General features: G+C 38.0%; 1 long non-coding RNA gene across 1 annotated transcript in view; it reads right to left on the minus strand.

The window, feature by feature from the left end:
• LOC123879064 overlaps window positions 1-20,692 on the minus strand; it is a 69,340-nt gene that overhangs the window by 44,890 nt on the left and 3,758 nt on the right. The window contains exon 2 of the long non-coding RNA XR_006798938.1: window positions 9,318-9,358. This is a non-coding gene — a long non-coding RNA (uncharacterized LOC123879064). The remainder of the gene's footprint in view (window positions 1-9,317; window positions 9,359-20,692) is intronic.

Below are 20,692 nucleotides of genomic sequence, written 5' to 3' on the forward strand. Positions count from 1 at the left end.
AAGCGGGTTAACCTGGAAGAGGTATGGCAGTTTTCATTAAACCCATACTAATTGGTTTCTACACCATCGTACCGTAACGCTTAATCGCTTGGCGGCACGATTATGCCGGTAGGGTAGTAAGTGGTAACTGGTAACTAGCCACAAGCAACAAAATAATTAGCTACTCCCTTAGGTACGAGCGCTTTTTTGACGTCCGGACTCCTGATGTTACAATTTAAAGGATTATTTAAATGATAAGAAAGCTCGAAAAAGAGTTACCAAACAGCTTTCATCACACTTAATATTATAAAGGAGAAAGTTTGTATGTGTGTGTGTGTGTGTGTGTGTGTGTGTATGTTTGTTACTCCTTCACGCAAGAACTACTGGATGGATTGGGCTGTAGAATGGAGATAGATTATACCCTGGATTAGCACATAGGCTACTTTTTATCCCGGAAAATCAAAGAGTTCCCACGGGAATTTTAAAAAACCTACATCCACGCGAACGAAGTCGCGGGTATCAGCTAGTAGTTCTAATAAGTATAAGTGATTTTGTAAAGTGGTGATAATAACGAGTGTAAATTAAAAATTTTAACACCCCCGACAAGTGAAGGTTACAGTAGTAACTACAAAAGAGCTGATAATTTTCAAACGGCTGAACCGATTTTCTTGGATTATAGCTAAGAACACTCTCGATCACTCCACCTTTCAAACAAAAAAAAAAAAAAAACAAATTAAAATCGGTTCATTAGTTTAGGAGCTACGATGCCACAGACAGATACACAGATACACAAACACACAGATACACACGTCCAACTCATAACACCCCTCTTTTTGGGTCGGGGGTTAAAAAAAGAATACCCGGCTGAGTTTGTTGTGGGCTCTTCTCAGATCTGGGCGCGTTTGGAACCCTCGTAGCTTTAGTTTAAAGTTAACGTAATTAATTATGACCACTACATCATTGTTTGACAATCAAAAGGTGTACAATAGTACCCAATTTGGATAAATGACTTTGACTTTGACTTTGATGCGCGTATTATGCTCCTCTAGAAGGATGATATCTCTATGTCAGTAGTAACAAGTAGGTATATTATCACTTAATGCCATTCATATCATATGGGTTGTGTAAAGAGGATGCGTTCAAATAGCATTATCTAAACGTTCATATTAATGGTATATAGAGATGACGCGTATGTCTGTGCATTGATTACAAAAATTACTATCTAAATCCATACTTCCATACTTAATATTATAAATGCGAAAGTGTGTCTGTCTGTCTGTTTGTCTCTCTGTCTGTCTGTCTGCTACCTTTTCAGAGCCCACCAGTTTAACCAATTCCGACGAAATTTGGTACAGGGTTAGCTTATATCCCGGGGATGGACACAGGCTACTTTTTATCCCGGAAAATCAAACAGTTCCCGCGGGATTCCTAAAGACCCATCCGCTCAACCGATTTGTATGAAAGGTACCGAGGTAGCTTGCGTCCATGTTATTGACATAGACAACTTTTTATCCCGGAAATCCAAACAGTTCCCACGGGATCTTCAAAAACCTACATCGACGCGGACGAAGTCGCGGGCATGCACTAGTAATGAATATAATACTCTGATTGAGTCATACAGTTTTCTATATCAAAACTGGCTCCAATTTTCGCACTACTCTACTTTTGAATGCACAGGATCATTCGTCGAATCGATGGGGTAATCATTCGTAATCGTTCACTCGTTCATTCGATTCATTCCATTTCCCCACCTGTGACCGGTGAAGCGGCGTGATGTTATGAGAGGCGCTATTGATGGGAAATCGGGTATACGAACTTTAATGCTGTATAGACTGACTTTTACCCGCGGTTTTACACGTGAAATCTATAAAAAGAATACCCGGCTGAGTTTGTTGTGGGCTCTTCTTAGACTTGGGCGCGTTTGGAACCCTCCTAGCTTTAGTTTTAAGTTAACGTAATTAATTATCTCCACTACATCATTGTTTGACAGTCAGAAAGTGTACAATAGTAACCAATTTGAATTAATGACTTTGAGTTTTGACTTTGAATACCTGAATATACGTCCTTTCTTATCCTGAAAAATTAAAGAATTTCCGCGGGATTTTAAAAATCTAAATCCACTCTGACCAAATCGCGCGAGTATCATGTAGTAAAGAAGTATGCAAGCAGAGGGATCATATTTTGTAAAGCTGTGATAGCCAAGTGGTTAAAACATCCGCCTCTTAATCGGAGGTCGGGGGTTCGATCCCGGGCACGCACCACTAACTTTTCAGTTATGTGCGTTTTGAGCAATTAAATATCACTTGCTTTAACGGTGAAGGGAAACATCGTGAGGAAACCCGCATGCCTGAGAGTTCTTCATGTTCTCAAAGGTGCGTAAAGTCAGCCAATCCGCATTGGGCCAGCGTGGCAGACTATGGCCTGAACCCTTCTCATTCTGAGAGGAGACCCGTACTCATTAGTGGGGTGGAAATGGGTTGATCATGATGAATCATTCGTAGTCGTTCAGTCGTTCATTCGATTCATTCGATTTCCCCACCTGTGACCGGTGAAGCGCCTGTAATGTTATGAGAGGCGCTATTGGCGAGGTTCACGAACTTTATACTGCGTAGACTGGCTTTTACCCGCGGTTTTACATGTGATGTCTATAAATACATACTTTTTTTATTACATTAAAATCTTTTTTTTAAAGTTAAATTAAAATAAATTACGAAGTAGATTCTATCTTGGGTTCACCAAAAAAAACTTAACAAAGGCACACTTATTCCCAGAACTTATACTGGCACCCAGATCCAGATAAAAAAATATTACAATAAAGCACACAGGCGGCCATGTTTACAAAGATGGCGGGTGTCGCAATTTGAATTTCGAATCGCGCTCTTATCGCGGCGGGGTCAGCGCTTCCTATCGCATTTATCGCCGTCACTTCCTGTTCGATATTTGAAATATTGAATTTTTGAACGCAGAATACAAAAAAAAATAGAAAAATACGGTCGTGGACTGTGTCCGAGCTTATCTGTGGTAGTTAGTGAAAAATATGTTACTATGTTAATAAAAAATTGTTTATTGAGATAACGAATATTATAATAATCATCATCATGATTCAATCCCCGGCCCACTACTGAACACGGGTCTTCTCTCAGTATGAGAAGTACTTCTGACCCCCAAACCAAAAAGAGGGGTGTTATAAGTTTGACGTGTGTATCTGTCTGTGGCATAGTAGCTCTTAGACTACTGAACCGATTTTAATTTAGTTTTTTTTGTTTGAAAGGTGACATGATCGAGAGTGTTCTTAGCTATAATCCAAGAAAATCGGTTCAGCCGTTTGAAAGTTATCAGCTCTTTTCTAGTTACTGTAACCTTCACTTGTCGGGGGTGTTATAAATTTTTTATTTACATTGTTAATAATAATGGTAAAACAGTTTCAACGAAAACTATTCGAAAGGATGATATTAATATTGGATAGGATAATCATTTTGGTTTAGCGCTCACGCTATTAATACAATATTGTACTTTTTCCAAATTTAATTGCGCGCATCAAATAATTATACGGTCCGGTGATTCCATTAATTGGTTTAAATTAATATTTTATATGAGAGTGACTTCTGGTTTTAATCATATTATTATCATATTTTGATGTATAAATATACCACGGGTCTTCGTCTGTGTTGGTGTTAGCTGGCGGGCGTGCTCTGCCTTTTTGGAGTGTTTTTTTTTTGTTAAAACTGACAGGAAAGCGCTCTAAGGGGGTGCCGTGCGTGTGTCGGCGAGCGCCGGCACAGACGGGGTCCATACTTGTGTAGTTTAACTAACTTGTTACAAATAACTACAAACTTGACATTGGCTAATCTTTGTAAAGCCAGACGAGAGAGAAAAAAAACATACCACGATTAAAGCTGATTTCAAACTACGGAAATATAATATAAGATACTATAAATATCGCTCACCCTACTTTTTAACCGACTTCCAAAAACGGAGGAGGTTCTAATTCGTCGGAATCTTTTAAACGTCACTGTTCACACTTAGATGTAATATAATATTAAATCTAGTGTGAACAGTGACATTTCAAAGTAGGGCGAGCGATATTAATATATTATACCTATTATATTTCCGTAGTTTGAAGGCAACTTAATTTATGTTGAAGGTACCTAATGCCAAGTAAGACTTGGTCATTGAGCTCGAGGACCCAAGTCCTCAACCCTGATGCTGTAAGGAATTGCATTCCTAAATCCTGGTGATCCAACGGGATTTTTAAAGGATCATCTGTTTAAATGTTTGTGCGAAATTTTGTATAGAGATAGGAGAGTACCTTGCATCCAGGGGACGGGCTATTACGGATCTAGGCTACTTTTGTCCTGGAAAATCAAAAGTTTCCAAGGAAATAAGCTTAAAATCATTATTATCATCTAATGAAAATTATAAACGGCAACAGAAAAAGACAAAATTCAAGTTATCAAATACCATTTAAGAGATACGCGCTGAAATACAGATAAAAATGTGTCAAGCCTAGTCGCGAACAGAATCTTGATATCTTATCTTAACAGGGCTCTCTCCGTCTCTCGTTTCATTTTTTTTTTTTTTTTTTTTTTTTAATTTATTTAATCAAAGAAAATTCACAAGAAACTATAATATTATCGCTCGCCAAACTGGTGTGCCAGTTTGTTGGCGAGGTGGCGCTCTTATTTTAACTTATATAACTAACTTACACATTACATTACACCTTAATCTATACTTATAATAAACTATACTACGACTAAATATTTATTTAAACCTACCTACTCCGTTAGGGAGTCCCTAAGTAGGTGTTCCTTTAACCTCTTCTTAAGGACTCCCTCACTGAGCCCATCGCTGTCCTCCTCAGCCCAGCCGATTACATTATATAATTTGGGTACTATATATGCGTTTATTCTTTTGCCATAGTAGTTATAGGTTTTTGGCATTGAGAATCTCACCTTCCTATTTATTCTAGGATTATCCCCCATTTTAACCTTTTTTTTATAAATAGTTGAGAAAAATTATTTTTTACTATTAAATATTCTACTTTTTTGTTGATAGGTAAAATTTGTAAGTCTTTAAAAATACTGTCATATTGTCCTTTGTATTTTTTTTTCTCTTTTTTTCCTAAAATATGTTTTAAAAGTCTAATTTGTATTTTTTTAATTTCTGTGAGATAGGTACTAAATGTTCTGCCATAAACACTCAAGCCATAACTAATTACTGAGTCTGCTAACGCATAGTATACTACTAGTTTTGTATGTTTACTTAAAACTCGGTCTAGGTGATAAAATTTTCCCAATATTGACCTTAGCTTGTTGCACACAGCTCCTATGTGAGATTTCCAATTAAAATTTTGATCTATGATCAAACCTAGGTACTTATAATTATCTACATATTGTAGCTGTGGACATACACACGAGTCTTTAGCACCATGCAAGCAGTCATAGCTGTGGCCAACTATACCTATATCTTTATACTGAACCATTTTAGCCCGTCTGTTGTATGGCGAGTATATATGCATGCATTTCGTCTTTTCCATATTAATAATTATACCATTATCATGCGCCCATTTAATCACATTTTCAAAGTCTGACTGGATATGATCGCGCGCCTCCCTCACGTCCTTTGACGCGTACAGCAGACACATGTCGTCAGCATACATATATACTCGACATTTTTTAATCACATTGACTACACTATTAACGAGCATCAGGTAACCCACTGGCCCGTATATTGAGCCAGTCGGTACTCCCAGGGTTACGTGCCACTCGTCGCCCTGAGTCCCATCAATATCGGTGCGTATGGTTCTTTCCGACAAATAATTGCGTACAATACAAGCGTAGTTCCGATTTCATTTGAATATTAAGCAACCAAAGTCCATGAAATTTTGCAGACATATTCTAGAAACTAATATCTGTGTCTGTGGTGTTTTAGATTTTTCTAAAAATATGTAGTTTTAAAATTATAGGGACTCAAAGATTTGTATGAAAATTTTTAAGACCGCGTAACTTTGAAACCGGATATTTTAACAGAAATCTGGAAAACCACAGACACAGATATTAGTTTCTAGAATATGTCTGCAAAATTTCATGGACTTTGGTTGCTTAATATTCAAATGAAATTGGAACTACGATTGTATGAAACGAGTGACGGAGAGAGCCCTCTTAAGTGGGGGCATTTCGTTTGACATTAGAGATTAGAGACTTGGAAAATATTATTTCTAGTAGTCTATTTTTTCACGACTGCCCAAAAATCTGGCCAAGTGCGAATCAGACTTACGCACCGAGGGTTCCGTACTACAGAATAAGCAAATCATTAAGAATTACACCGACATTTTGCACGATAAATCTAAAACTATTAATATTTATAAAATTAAATAAAAAATCTCTTTTAGAATACACAGGTAAAGCCCTTTTATATGATATCCCACTCCATAGCCAAATAATTTCCAAAATGGCCGCCACAACGAGGCGAATGGGCAAACGGACAATTGACCTCATGCATAGATATCGAGCCGCGCTAAAGAGCGTGCAAGCGAGAACACTCCATCGCTATCCGAAGCGTGCTAACGGGACTCTATTGCTGAACCTCCGCTGTTCATCCGTCTGTCTGTCACTGGGCTGTATCTCATGAACCTTAATACGTAGAGAATTGAAATTTTCAGTGTATTCTTATTGCTGCTATAAAGACTAATGATAATAAAACAAAGAAGGGGAATTTCAAAATGGCTGCCATACAAATGAACTATTTGTACATGGTGTTATATCTTGCACGACGGTACGGAACCCTTCATATGTGAGCCCAACTCGCACTTGACCGGTTTTTTGTCGGCGTCAGTGGTATCAAAACCCTAATCGGCACCTGGTAAACAGTCAAAACAATCTAAGCGTCCATTCCCTCGTTCCATAACCAAATAATTTCCAAAATGGCCGCCACAACGAGGCGAACAGGCAAACGGACAATTGAACTTATGCATGGACATCTACCCGCGCTAAAGAGCGTGCGAGCGAGAACACTCCATCGCTATCCGAAGCGTGCTATTGGGACCTCCGCTGTTCGTCCGTCTGTCTGTCACTGGGCTGTATCTCATAAACCTCACCTACCTATTGGTAGAGAATTGAAATTTTCACAGAGTGTATTTCTATTGCTGCCATACAAATGAACTATTTTTACACAGTGTTATATCTTGCACGACGGTACGGAACCCTTCATGTGTGAGCCCAACTCACACTTGGCCGGTTTTTTGTCGGCGTCAGTGGTATCTAAACCCTAATCGGCATCTGGTAAACAGTCAAAACAATCTAAGCGTCCATTCCCTCGTTCCATAACCAAATAATTTCCAAAATGGCCGCCACAATGAGGCGAATGGGCAAACGGACAATTGACCTCATGCATAGACATCGACCCGCGCTAAAGAGCGTGTAGCGAGAACACTCTATCGCTATCCGAAGCGTGCTAACGGGACTCTATTGCTGAACCTCCGCTGTTCGTCCGTCTGTCTGTCACTGGGCTGTATCTCATGAACCTTAATACGTACAGAATTGAAATTTTCAGTGTATTCTAATTGCTGCTATAACGACAAATGATAAAAAAACAAAGAACGTGAATTTCAAAATGGCTGCCATACAAATGAACTATTTTTACATAGTGTTATATCTTGTAGGATGGTACGGAACCCTTCATGTGTGAGCCCAACTCGCACTTGGCCGGTTTTTTGTCAGCGTCAGTGGTAACAAAATCCCTAATCGGCATCTGGTAAACAGTCAAAACAATCTAAGCGTCCATTCCCTCGTACCATAACCAAATAATTTCCAAAATGGCCGCCACAACGAGGCGAACAGGCAAACGGACAATTGACCTCACACATAGACATCGACCCGCGCTAAAGAGCGTGTAAGCGAGAACACTTACATCGCTATCCGAAGCGTGCTATTGGGACCTCCGCTGTTCGACCGTCTGTCTGTCACTGGGCTGTATCTCATAAACCTCACCTACCTATTGGTAGCGAATTGAAATTTTCACAGAGTGTATTTCTATTGCTGCCATACAAATGAACTATTTTTACATAGTGTTATATCTTGTAGGATGGTACGGAACCCTTCATGTGTGAGCCCAACTCGCACTTGGCCGGTTTTTTGTCGGCGTCAGTGGTAAAACCCTAATCGGCATCTGGTAAACAGTCAAAACAATCTAAGCGTCCATTCCCTCGTACCATAACCAAATAATTTCCAAAATGGCCGCCACAACGAGGCGAACAGGCAAACGGACAATTGACCTCAATTCGTGGTTTAAGAGGGCTCTCTCCGTCACTCGTTTCATACAATCGTAGTTCCAATTTCATTTGAATATCAAGCAACCAAAGTCCATGAAATTTTGCAAACATATTCTAGAAACTAATATCTATGTCTGTGGTTTTCCAGATTTCTGTTAAAATATTCGGTTTCAAAGTTACGCGGTTTTAAAATTTTCATACAAATCTTTGAGCCCCTGTAATTTTAAAACTACATATTTTTAGAAAAATCTAAAACACCACAGACACAGATATTAGTTTCTAGAATATGTCTGCAAAATTTCATGGACTTTGGTTGCTTAATATTCAAATGAAATTGGAACTACGATTGTATGAAATGGTATGAAACGAGTGACGGAGAGAGCCCTGTTAATGACGCGACAGAGGGGTAGGGTAGCTGTGTATGTCATGATACCTATTGGCATGTTTGCACTTTGCATTATTATAATGTTCTCTTGACCGAATTTCGGCCACAGGACCAATCTGAACGGAGATTAGCTAACTATACCGAGCCAACTGAGTTTGTTGTGGGCTCTTCTCAGACCTGGGCGCGTTTGGAACTTTCGTAGCTTTAGTTTGAAGTTTACGTACATAATTAATTATTTATCAGCATTGAAGGCGAATTTCAAAAATGGCCGCTGCGTAAATCCATACCAATATTATAAATGCGAAAGTGTGTCTGTCTGTCTGCTACCTTTTCACGGCCCAACAGTTAAACCGATTCTGACGTTTGGTACAGGGTTAGCCTATATCCCGGGGACGGACATAGGCTACTTTTTATCCCGGAAAATCAAAGAGTTCCCACGAGATTCCTAAAAACCTATCCGCATAACCGATTTGTATGTTTGGTACCGAGGTAGCTTGCGTCCCTGTAATTGACATAAGCATTTTATCCCGGAAAATCAAACAGTTCCCACGGGATCTTTAAAAGCCTAAATCCACGCGGACGAAGTCGCGGGCATCCTCTAGTAAAAAATAATAATTTGTACATCGATAACATACATAATCGATAAGTAAATAAATTCGGTAAAATAAAGAGTTGACAACTTACCAGGGTTCCATAAGTAGGTAGGGAATTTTCTTCCATAATATCTGAAATCAAAGAAAAATTCACAAGTGTAAATTAAAAATTTATAACACCCCCGACGATCCAAAGTATCTGAGTTTTCCAAAACATCATTTTCAAATCCAAGTTTCAAATAAATAATTATGTATTTAGGCAACGTCCATCTTGACAGCTTGACATTTGTCTATTGACATAATATTATGAACCTAACGGTTATCTAACCTTCTTTTCTACAAGAAAACTAGAAAAGAGCTGATAACTCTTAAACGGCTGAACCAATTTTTTTAGATTATAGCTAAAAACACTCTCGATCAAGCCACCTTTCAAACAAAAAAAACTAAATTAAAATCGGTTCATTAGTTTAGGCGCTACGATGCCACAGACAGATACACAGATACACAGATACACAGATACACAGACACACATATACACAGATACACACGTCAAACTTATAACACCCCTCTTTTTGGGTCGGGGGTTAATAAAATAACTGTTTTTAACCCCCTAAGAAATAAATAAAACTGACAGAGGACTGTTATAAACTTATAACAGTCCTCTGTCAGTTTTATTTATTTTATAAGTTTAAGGCGTGTATCTGTAAGTATATCTGTGGTACGAAGGCTCCGAAGTAGTACAAAGTTTGTAAAACCGGAGTTATTGTGAACATAACCGGAGTTTCGATTTTCAGATTTTTAGAAGAAAGTTGAGGTTTTTCAGCGGTTACATATACTGTACAGAGTCTTTATAAATTATACAAGATATGAAATAAGGTATTTATCCAATTTTATCACTGGAAAATCTAATAAAAAATGTAAAAGAAAAATCTTACTAATTAATTTTACTAGGTCGTAAAATTAAGTTTGCTTTTCATTTTCCTAATATGCAGTTTTATTTTATGCTTAACAGACAAGAACGCGCAAGAAATATTAAAATCAAACGCATTATTTAATCACATTAAAAAAAAAAGCTTCGAAACTCCGGAACTCCGGAGTTGGAACGCTGAGCATCAAAACCCGACTCCGGAGTTGAAAAAGTCCGGAGTAGTCAGAGTTTCAAACCCTAATCTGTGGCAGCGTATCGCTCAAACGGATGAACCGATTTTAATGGGATTTCATTTATACAAAACCCTGTTTAATCGAGATGGTTCTTAGTTACGTTTAACGAAAATCCGGATCCCAAAGTCAAAGTCAAAATCATTTATTCAAAGTAAGTACAATAATTATACTCTTTTTGACGGTCGAAATTGTTAAATTTCTCAGTCTTCCAAAGCACATTAACTATGGAATAACTTCTATTAATAGTTTTTTACTACAAGTTACAAGGAAAACCTTGCTTTATTAATTAAATCAATAAAATATAATAAGTAGGTAATATACATAAAATACAATGTACGTATTATGCTCTTATCATATCGGAAACTTGAATTAGGTACAAACTTTGCTACTGTCACAGAAATGAGAATTCTAAATTAATAAAACTAATCATTCAACATTATATATTTTTAACCCCCGACCCAAAAAGAGGGGTGTTATAAGTTTGACGTGTGTATCTGTGTATCTGTGTGTCTGTGTATCTGTGTATCTGTGTATCTGTGTATCTGTGTATCTGTGTATCTGTGTATCTGTCTGTGGCATCGTAGCGCCTAGACGATTGAACCGATTTTAATTTAGTTTTTTTTGTTTGAAAGGTGGCTTGATCGAGAGTGTTCTTAGCTATAATCCAAAAAAATTGGTTCAGCCGTTTAAGAGTTATCAGCTCTTTTCTAGTTTTCTTGTAGAAAAGAAGGTTAGATAACCGTTAGGTTCTTAATATTATGTCAATTGACAAATGTCAAGCTGTCAAGATGGACGTTGCCTAAATACATAATTATTTATTTGAAAATGATGTTTTGGAAAACTCAAATACTTTGGATCGTCGGGGGTGTTATAAATTTTTAATTTACACTTGTTTATTATCTTTATGTATTTCTAATGGCTTTTACACAATGTATGGCAGCCCGATTGTACCTTATAACAAAGATTAACCTAATTACCAACTATTAATCCACATGGTACAACATAAATTGTTAAAAATCTCATCCACCGTGGGTCTCCTTAGCTTCACAAAAGAAAAAAATAAATTCAGAAAAGAAATAAGTAAGTAGTTTTTTATTAGGTTACTGTGCCTCAAAATGAAAAAGGAACCCTAATAGGGTCACTTTGTTGTCTGCCTGTCCATCTGTCTGTCAAGAAAACCTATAGGCGAAGTAATATATATAGTCTATGCGTATAGGGTACTTCCCGTTGACCGAGAATCATGAAATTTGGCACGTAGGTAGGCCTTATAGCACATGTAAAGGAAAAAATAAGAAAACCGTGAATTTGTGGTTACATAATAATAAAAAAATCTGTTCACGAAAAAATTAATTTACTTACTAAACACATAAAGGTGGTCCATTATTAACTTGCAGTGTCCTACATAAAAGTGTTATAAATTTTTGACGTGACGTCTTATAATTCGATAGAGCCGGCTGCACGCACGAAAAAACATGACTCATGCGGCGTTACCTCGCTCTGAGGCGTTCCATGTAAGGCTTGAAGTGCAAGCGAGAGCGCGGAACGAGCGACAAAGAAGCACAATCGGCCTTAGCTTTGTTGTCACGTTCAACTATCGTCAGTAAACCGACTTTACAGACAACCAATTTTTTAACAACGAGGCTATCACCTATCGCCGCTGCCTACTTGAAATAATACCGCCTTGTACCGCCAATGAAATATGCAAAATTAGTAAAAAAACATTGTTTCACACATTACAGGGAACATGCAATCACTTCGAATTCCTAGTAATTTGATCGCGGCGTTCCCACTGACTCATCTATTTACTATAACTATGAAGGAAAATATATCACACGACTTCAAAGTTAATGATTTGGGAACTGAAACTTAGCGTCTCATATGTCTTTCTAATTTCTACTATGACATCATCATTCGTGACAAATCTATGTACATTCCATAATCCATATCCATACTAATATTAAATGCGAAAGTGTGTCTGTGCCATAGATATGTATGGTCTGTGCCTATTATGGAACAACTAGCTGATACCCGCGACTTCGTTCGCGTGGATATAGGTTTTTTAAAATTCCCGTGGGAACTGTTTGATTTTCCGGGATAAAAAGTAGCCTATGTGCTAATCCAGGGTATAATCTGTTGCCATTCTAAATATCAGCTCAATCCGTCCAGTACTTTTTGCGTGAAGGAGTAACAAACATACACACACACACACATATACAAACTTTCTCCTTTATAATATTAGTGTGATAAGTGTGATGTACTCCGTGATTGAAGGACAAACCAGAAAACAAACGTTCGCAGTTATACTATGGGTACTGATTTGTGCCTATTATGGAACAAAATTAGAAACCAAACATTCCCCCGCCTAGCAACAGCGTTCTGTGCCCAAAAAGGTCACCAAGGTGTGAGAAAATACCAAATCAAAACTAAATTTTGCCTCCCTAACGAACAGACGTACAAAATGCGCTAATAATAACACCATTCTTTGACCAACAATGCAAGATTCTTGCTTCCTGAAATACCGTTATATGATATAGGGTTGTCACCTTTTTTTAGGGTTCCATACCTCCAAAGGAAAAAGGAGCACTTTTTTAAAATACAAGTGTAAATTAAAAATTTATAACACCCCCGACAAGTGAAGGTTACAGTAACTAGAAAAGAGCTGATAACTTTCAAACGGCTGAACCGATTTTCTTGGATGATAGCTAAGAACACTTTCGATCAAGCCACCTTTCAAGCAAAAAAAAAAAAATTAAAACCGGTTCATTAGTTTAGGAGCTACGTTGCCACAGACAGATACACAGAAACAAAGATACACAGTTACACACGTCAAACTTATAACACCCCTCATTTTGGGTCGGGGGTTTAAAAAGTGTTATTTCTTATTTCTTGTGCGGAAATGGTACGGAACCCTTCCTATGCAAGTTCGACTCGCACTTGACCAATGTTTAACTGTGTCTTAAGTTTGAGCTAAGTCAAAGTATGCTGTATTCCAGTCCTAAAAGTCGACAACCCTAGTTACAGGGCATTGTAGGAAATCAAAATTGCGCGCATTGTAGTAGGCACCTTTGTTGCAAGGCAGCTGCTTGGGCCCCCATTTATTGAACCTTTACATTATTGGCCCATGTAAGTTTTAACGGGGTATAGTGAGAGAAAAAGGTAATATTAGTAATAATAACTAAGAACACCGATATTCAGAAAAATAGAAAGTGTCTGGACGCTCACAAATGGACGTTTAATAATTAAAAAAGTATCCTGATTTCTGCCATTAGTGAAGCAATTCGTTTTTAAATCAATATCTTCCTTAATACAAACTAATAAGATTCAATTTCTAATGAAAATGTTAAGTATGCAGAGTTGTCGTTTGATACAGATAAGTGTGAGTCGGACTCGTACACGAAGGATTCCGTATCATCGTATAAGAAATAACACTTTTTACTTAATTTGTTTTAATTCTCATGGCAAGCATTTTGAAATTATATTATTTGTTTTTATAGTGGCAATAGCAATACACATTCAACTGTACAGTTCACGAGATACTGATCTGACAGACAGACCGATGGACGGACAGCGGAGGCTTAGTGCCTACCTAATAAGGTCGCATTGGCACTCTTCGGGTACGGAACCGTAAAAATAGATTCAAAAAATGCCTCTATCACAATCAGCAAACCAAACTCCCAAAATACTCAAAATAATTAATACTTTACAATAAAAAAATTCCCCAAGGAACCAAATAATATGACAAATTCAACCACAAATCCTCCCAACGACCAACCGATCTGACGACCGGTCGACCAACAGATCCGATAACGCCTTTGAATACAAGCTTTGAGACTTTTTAGAATCGATCTTTTGAAAGCTTAACTTTGAGAGGCTGTATAGTGCATCCAACAAGTCTTGATACTTGGATTCTATTATCACCCTTGTGCCGTAAAATTTTAAGGTTGGGTTTTTATCGTTTCGTTACCGATTGTACATAAAAGAGGGTTTGGGAACTGGCGACGGTTTTGACCGCTAAAACCTATTGTGGGGAGTTGAAGTGTACAATTGTTAGATTTTCAGCTTTATAATATGTTTTATAAAAGTTTTAAACTGGGTTTTTTTGAAAAGGTGTGCCGGAATCAGGGCTTTGGTTGAAACTGCAATCATTATGATCGCTGGCTCACTACAGAGCACGGGTCTCCTCTCAGAACGAGAAGAGCTTAGGTCAAAGTTTGCCACGCTGGTATTTTTATCCATACTACTACATATTATAAATGCGAAAGTGTGTCTGTCTGTCTGCTACGTTTTCACGGCCCAACCGTTGAACCGATTTTAATGAAATTTGGTACAGACTTGGGATACATCCCGGGGAAGGACATAGGCTACTTTATATCCCGGAAAACCAAAGAGTTTCTATGGGATTTAAAAAAACCTTATTGAAAAACCCTATTACAAACCTACCTAACCCTTCTCTAACTCTGAGAGAATACCTTTTCTTAGGAGTGCTTCTGTTCGGACGCATTATATAAATATTGAATTGAGTGATATCAAATTACCAAGACGAACAAGTCGCTTAACATATCAATAGTACAAGTAATAAGATTTTCAGCTGACTGCAATGTTTTAAGTAACTCGATACATTTATAATAACAAACAGAAATGTGCCATTCTTTCTATTTCGCTAGGTAAGTACTGGTACTTCCAAGAAATTAGTATAACAGTGACCTATTGTATTATAACCGTTTATACAGCCATTTGCTATTAAATGAAATAAATAAATGTTTTATTTCAGACCATATAATACAAAGAGGTCCATTTACCAAGTTAGTGTGCTAGTAACAATAATCCATAAATATTATAAATGCGAAAGAGTGCGTCTGTCTGTCTGTCTGCTACGTTTCCACGGCCCAACCGCTGAACCGATTTTAATGATATTTGGTACAGACATGACATCCCGAGGAAAAACATAGGCTACTTTTTATTTAACTAGAAAAGAGCTGATAACTTTCAAACGGATGAACCGATTTTCTTGGATTATAGCTAAGAACACTCCCGATCAAGCCACCTTTCAAACAAAAAAAAACTAAATAAAATCGGTTCATCAGTTTAGGAGCTACGATGCCACAGACAGTACACAGATACACACGTCAAACTTATAACACCCCTCTTTTTGGGTCGGGGGTTAAAAACGGATTTGAAATTTGTGTTGTAACATAATGTAAATCCAGTGGATCGATTCGGGGGCATCGGTGACAATGTCCTCGATCGTTATCAGCTGTTATCAGCTGTTATCAGCTGTTATCAGCTGTTATCAGCGGGTATCAGCGGGCGAAGGTTACGATATCTGGCGCCGCGTGGATGTTACAATTCATTACAATTAATTCATATTCCCCGCGGGATGAAATGCGTATTTAAAACATTAAATACTAGCTCATGCCCGCGATTCGTCCGCGTGAACTACACAAAACCCCTATTTTAACCCCTTAGGGGTTGAATTCTCAAAAATGTGGTGTCCTTCCTTAGCGGATGTCTACGACATAATAGCTATCTGCATGCCAAATTTTAGCCTGTAGTTTGAGCTGTAGTTTGATAGAATAGTTAGTCAGTTATCTTTTCCTTAAAATCAAAGAAAAATAGGGCTACTTTAGAAAATGAACTAACGTAGTATAGAAGCAAAGTCAGATAATTGCAAATTGACTTTGCAATTAGTAGGTAGGTTGCGTTGTAAGGTCTACATCTCCTGAGGATGCTCCGGTGTCGGGGCGAAACGTGCGTCGAGTGGTGTTGGGATTTGTGTGGTGCTGCGTGGTGGTGGTGCGTGTGGCTTGCTTGGTGGCTGGCTTTTCCTGCATGTTTATCAGTGGGAGGGCGGGCGGTGCATGTCACATGCTGCATGTTGCATATAGCAAATTAAGCTTTTGGTTCCTTGTATAAAGGTCAAATGTCAATTGTATAAAGGCGTCAAATGTTAGTACATTTGACGCCTGTCAGTGACGTCTATGCCGCAACGTTTTGTTAAAAGTTACGAGCTACTAAAAGCCATTAAACACAAGTGTAAATTAAAAATTTATAACACCCCCGACAAGTGAAGGTTACAGTAACTAGAAAAGAGCTGATAACTTTTAAACGGCTGAACCAATTTTTTTGGATTATAGCTAAGAACACTCTCGATCAAGCCACCTTTCAAACAAAAAAAAGTAAATTAAAATCGGTTCATTCGTTTAGGCGCTACGATGCCACAGACAGATACAGAGATACACACGCCAAACTTATAACACCCCTCTTTTTGGGTCGGGGGTTGATAAGAAGTAGATGTTATGAGTTTTAAAAGTATCTAAACTAGCATTAACTAATATAAATAATGAAGTAATTGTATGTCTGTTTAACATGCTTCACACATGACGTAACCTCATAGCATGTGGCCGATCGATTCATTTGATGCGGAGCGATGACGTACTAATTATCATACAATTTGCCTAATGTTGAAATCCATAGAGCGCACTTTGACTTCGCTTAGACAGTTAAAACGAGACAGAATATGCCAGCGGTATAACGCTGTCTCGTTTTAACAGAGTTTTAAGTCTGAGCAAAGTCAAAGTGTGGTGTTATAGATCTCAGCCTAAAGGTGCCTACGCACTTGAACTGAACTGCAACTGAACTGCGCGTCGCGGCAGCGCCCCGCACGATATTCTCTCCAGCCGCGACGCGCGTACGTCACTGCCGCCACCTTAATTATGGTAACAAGGGTGCCTTGCGCTGGCCCAAATCGATTCAGCTAAGCAACGTTGAACTACATTGGTGTTTGGATGGATGACCGACTTTATTATGCGCACATCATCAACCTCAACCACCGACATGTATTATGCCCTCATCCTATCGGCGGCTCACTGGCTGAAGACAGGTCTCTCAGAATGGGAAGGATTTGGCCATCGTCTACCACGCTAGTCAAATGCGTATTGGGATGATGACTACATAGGTATGTCAAAAATATAGTTCTTAGGAACTATATATAGACGGTCTACCAAAATTCGTAAAATCCACGTCCGCTGTTACCTATTTTTAACCCCCGAACCAAAAAGAGGGGTGTTATAAGTTTGACGTGTGTATCTGTGTATCTGTCTGTCTGTCTATCTGATTTTAATTTAGTTTGTTTTTGTTTGAAATGTGGCTTGATCGAGAGTGTTGTTAGTTGTAATCCAAGAATATCGGTTCAGCCGTTTGAAAGTTATCAGCTCTTTTCTAGTTACTGTATGTAACCTTCACTTGTCATGGGTGTTACAAATTTTTAATTTACACTCGTTCAGTTTGCTAACCATTTTGAATTACTGATTTAGCTAAAAAAGTACGTTAAATTACGTCAAACGTTTATGACGTCACATCTGCGTCTGTGTATTTCATACAAGCTCCCACACTACGCAAGCGTTTAGAGTGTTTGATAACAAGTGTAAATTAAAAATTTATAACACCCCCGACGATTCAAAGTATCTGAGTTTTCCAAAACATCATTTTCAAATAAATAATTATGTATTTAGGCAACGTCCATCTTGACAGCTTGACATTTGTCTATTGACATAATATTATGAACCTAACGGTTATCTAACCTTCTTTTCTACAAGAAAACTAGAAAAGAGCTGATAACTCTTAAACGGCTGAACCAATTTTTTTAGATTATAGCTAAGAACACTCTCGATCAAGCCACCTTTCAAACAAAAAAAACTAAATTAAAATCGGTTCATTCGTTTAGGCGCTACGATGCCACAGACAGATACACAGATACACAGATACACACGTCAAACTTATAACACCCCTCTTTTTGGGTCGGGGGTTAAAAAAATTGCTGATTTGAGTAGTAGTCCTCATCCCTATTGGCAGACTTCAACCACCTTTCAGAGCTATGGAGAACTCTCAGGCACGCAGGTTTCCTCACGATCGATGTTTTCCTTCACCGTCATAGGTTACTAGCTGATGTCCGCGATTTCGTTCGAATGGATGTAGGTTTTTTTAAATTCCCGTGGGAACTCTTTGATTTTCCGGGATAAAAAGTAGCCTATGTGCTAATCCAGGGTATAATCTATCTCCATTCTAAATTTCAGCCTAATCCGTCCAGTAGTTTTTGCGTGAAGGAGTAACAAACATAAACACACACACACATACAAACTTTCTCCTTTATAATATTACTAGCTGACGCCCGCGACTTCGTCCGCGTGGATTTAGGTTTTTCGAAATCCCGTGGGAACTCTTTGGTTTTCCGGGATAAAAAGTAGCCTATGTGCTAATCCAGGATATTATTTATCTATCTCCATTCCGAATTTCAGCCAAATCCATCAAGTAGTTTTTGCGTGAAGGAGTAACAAACATACACACACACACACACACACACACACACACATACATACAAACTTTCGCCTTTATAATATTAGTGTGATTAGTGTGATAGCAAGTGATATTTTGCCACTAATCAAATCTGTCTGTTACTATATCAAAGTGGCGCAAAATATTAGAAGGAGATAACGATATTTTCCATCCCCCTCTCAACAAAGCGTGTGCGCATAATGTAGAATGAGAATTATTAGAATATTTGGGATATTTGTATGTCCGCGACAATACAGTAGGTACTACCATCTGTCGATCCGTTTTGGTTGACGATAGGCATGCACGGGTGGGGTGACCATGTGGTCATACAATATGGAGACATGTCCGACATTTCTGATGACTGGTGACTGGATGAATGGTGGACTGATTTCAATTGAAACAATTATTGGACGCATTTTTAAAAAAAATATAAAATAATCACACTTACACTAATATTATAAAGGCGAAAGTTTGTGTGTATATAGATAGGGATGTGTGTATGTGTGTTTGTATGTTTGTTACTCCTTCACGCAAAAACTACTGGACGGATTTAGCTGTGAATGGAGATAGATAATATCCTGGATTAGCACATAGGCTACTTTTTATACCGGAAAATCAAAGAGTTCCCACGGGATTTCGTAAAACCTAAATCCACGCGGGCGAAGTCGCGGGCATCGGCTAGTATGTTATAATAATATGGGTACCTACTGATATACTGTGAAATTGTTTCTCCCATCCGTTAGTTTTAAACTAAAATTACTTACATTAAAAAAAACTTCTGAACGAATTTTAGTCTCAAGAGAAATACTTTTAGCTCTTAATGATTTGAAACTTTATTCTAATTCGTAAAAGTTTAAAATACGGTTTTAAGAATAACTTTTTTTCTACCAAAGACAAGTTTCTCGTTGCAATTAGATAAACTTTAATTACAATACAACTTTAATAGGTCGGGGACGAGGGTAGATGGAAAAGTTATTTATCGTTTTTTTTTCTACTATATTTCTATTTATATAATAATGCTAGGCGTTTTTCTTGTGATAATGATTCAGTGGGTTCCCAGATCATTCCGCATATGACTCCAGTGAGAGAATCCATCAATTCAATCATCAATCCTTCAATTTCGGATAAATCTTATTCATCCGAAAGGATTTAGAGCCTCGATAGCTCAATGGTTGAGGAGCGGACTGAATTCCGAAAGGTCGGCGGTTCAAACCCCACCCGTTGCACTATTGTCGTACCCACTCCTGGCACAAGCTTTACGCTTAATTGAAGGGGAAAGGGGATTATTAGTCATGAATAGTATGGTTAATATTCTTTAAAAAACCCTATGATAAGTTAAACCTATGGTCACCCTACGAAAAAACCACTCCCGCGCATCTGCCCCGCACGTGGGTAGATTTGGACAATACATGGGAACCATGCGGGCTGAGGGGTAATTGAATACTTGCTCCTAAGCGGCAGATATTGAGAAAAATTTTGAACTAAATAAAAAAAAAGGCAATAGGACGTGCTTATGGACCCTATCACACTAATATTATAAAGGCGAAAGTTTGTGTGTATGTGTGTATGTTTGTTACTCCTTCACGCAAAAACCACTGGACGGATTTGGCTGAAATTCAGAATGAAGATAGATAATATCCTTAATTAGCACATAGGCTACTTTTTATCCCGGAAAACCAAAGAGTTCCAACGGGATTTCGAAAAACCTAAATCCACGCGGACGAAGTCGCGGGCGTCAGCTAGTAAATAATATTATCTATACTAATAAATAAAATTGGAGTGTCGGTCTGTAATTTCGAAATAACTACCTCATATTAAGCTCATGTGGTTATTTGAACGATACCATAACGGAATCACACGTTTTTAAAATTTTTGTCTGTCTGTCTGTCTGTTTGAAAAGGCTAATCTTTGGAACGGCCGAACCGATTTTGACGGGATTTTTACAGACAACCAGGGAGTAACATAGGCTACTTT

The sequence above is a fragment of the Maniola jurtina genome, chromosome 27 (genome assembly GCF_905333055.1).
Source record: "Maniola jurtina chromosome 27, ilManJurt1.1, whole genome shotgun sequence".
NCBI lineage: Eukaryota > Metazoa > Arthropoda > Insecta > Lepidoptera > Nymphalidae > Maniola > Maniola jurtina.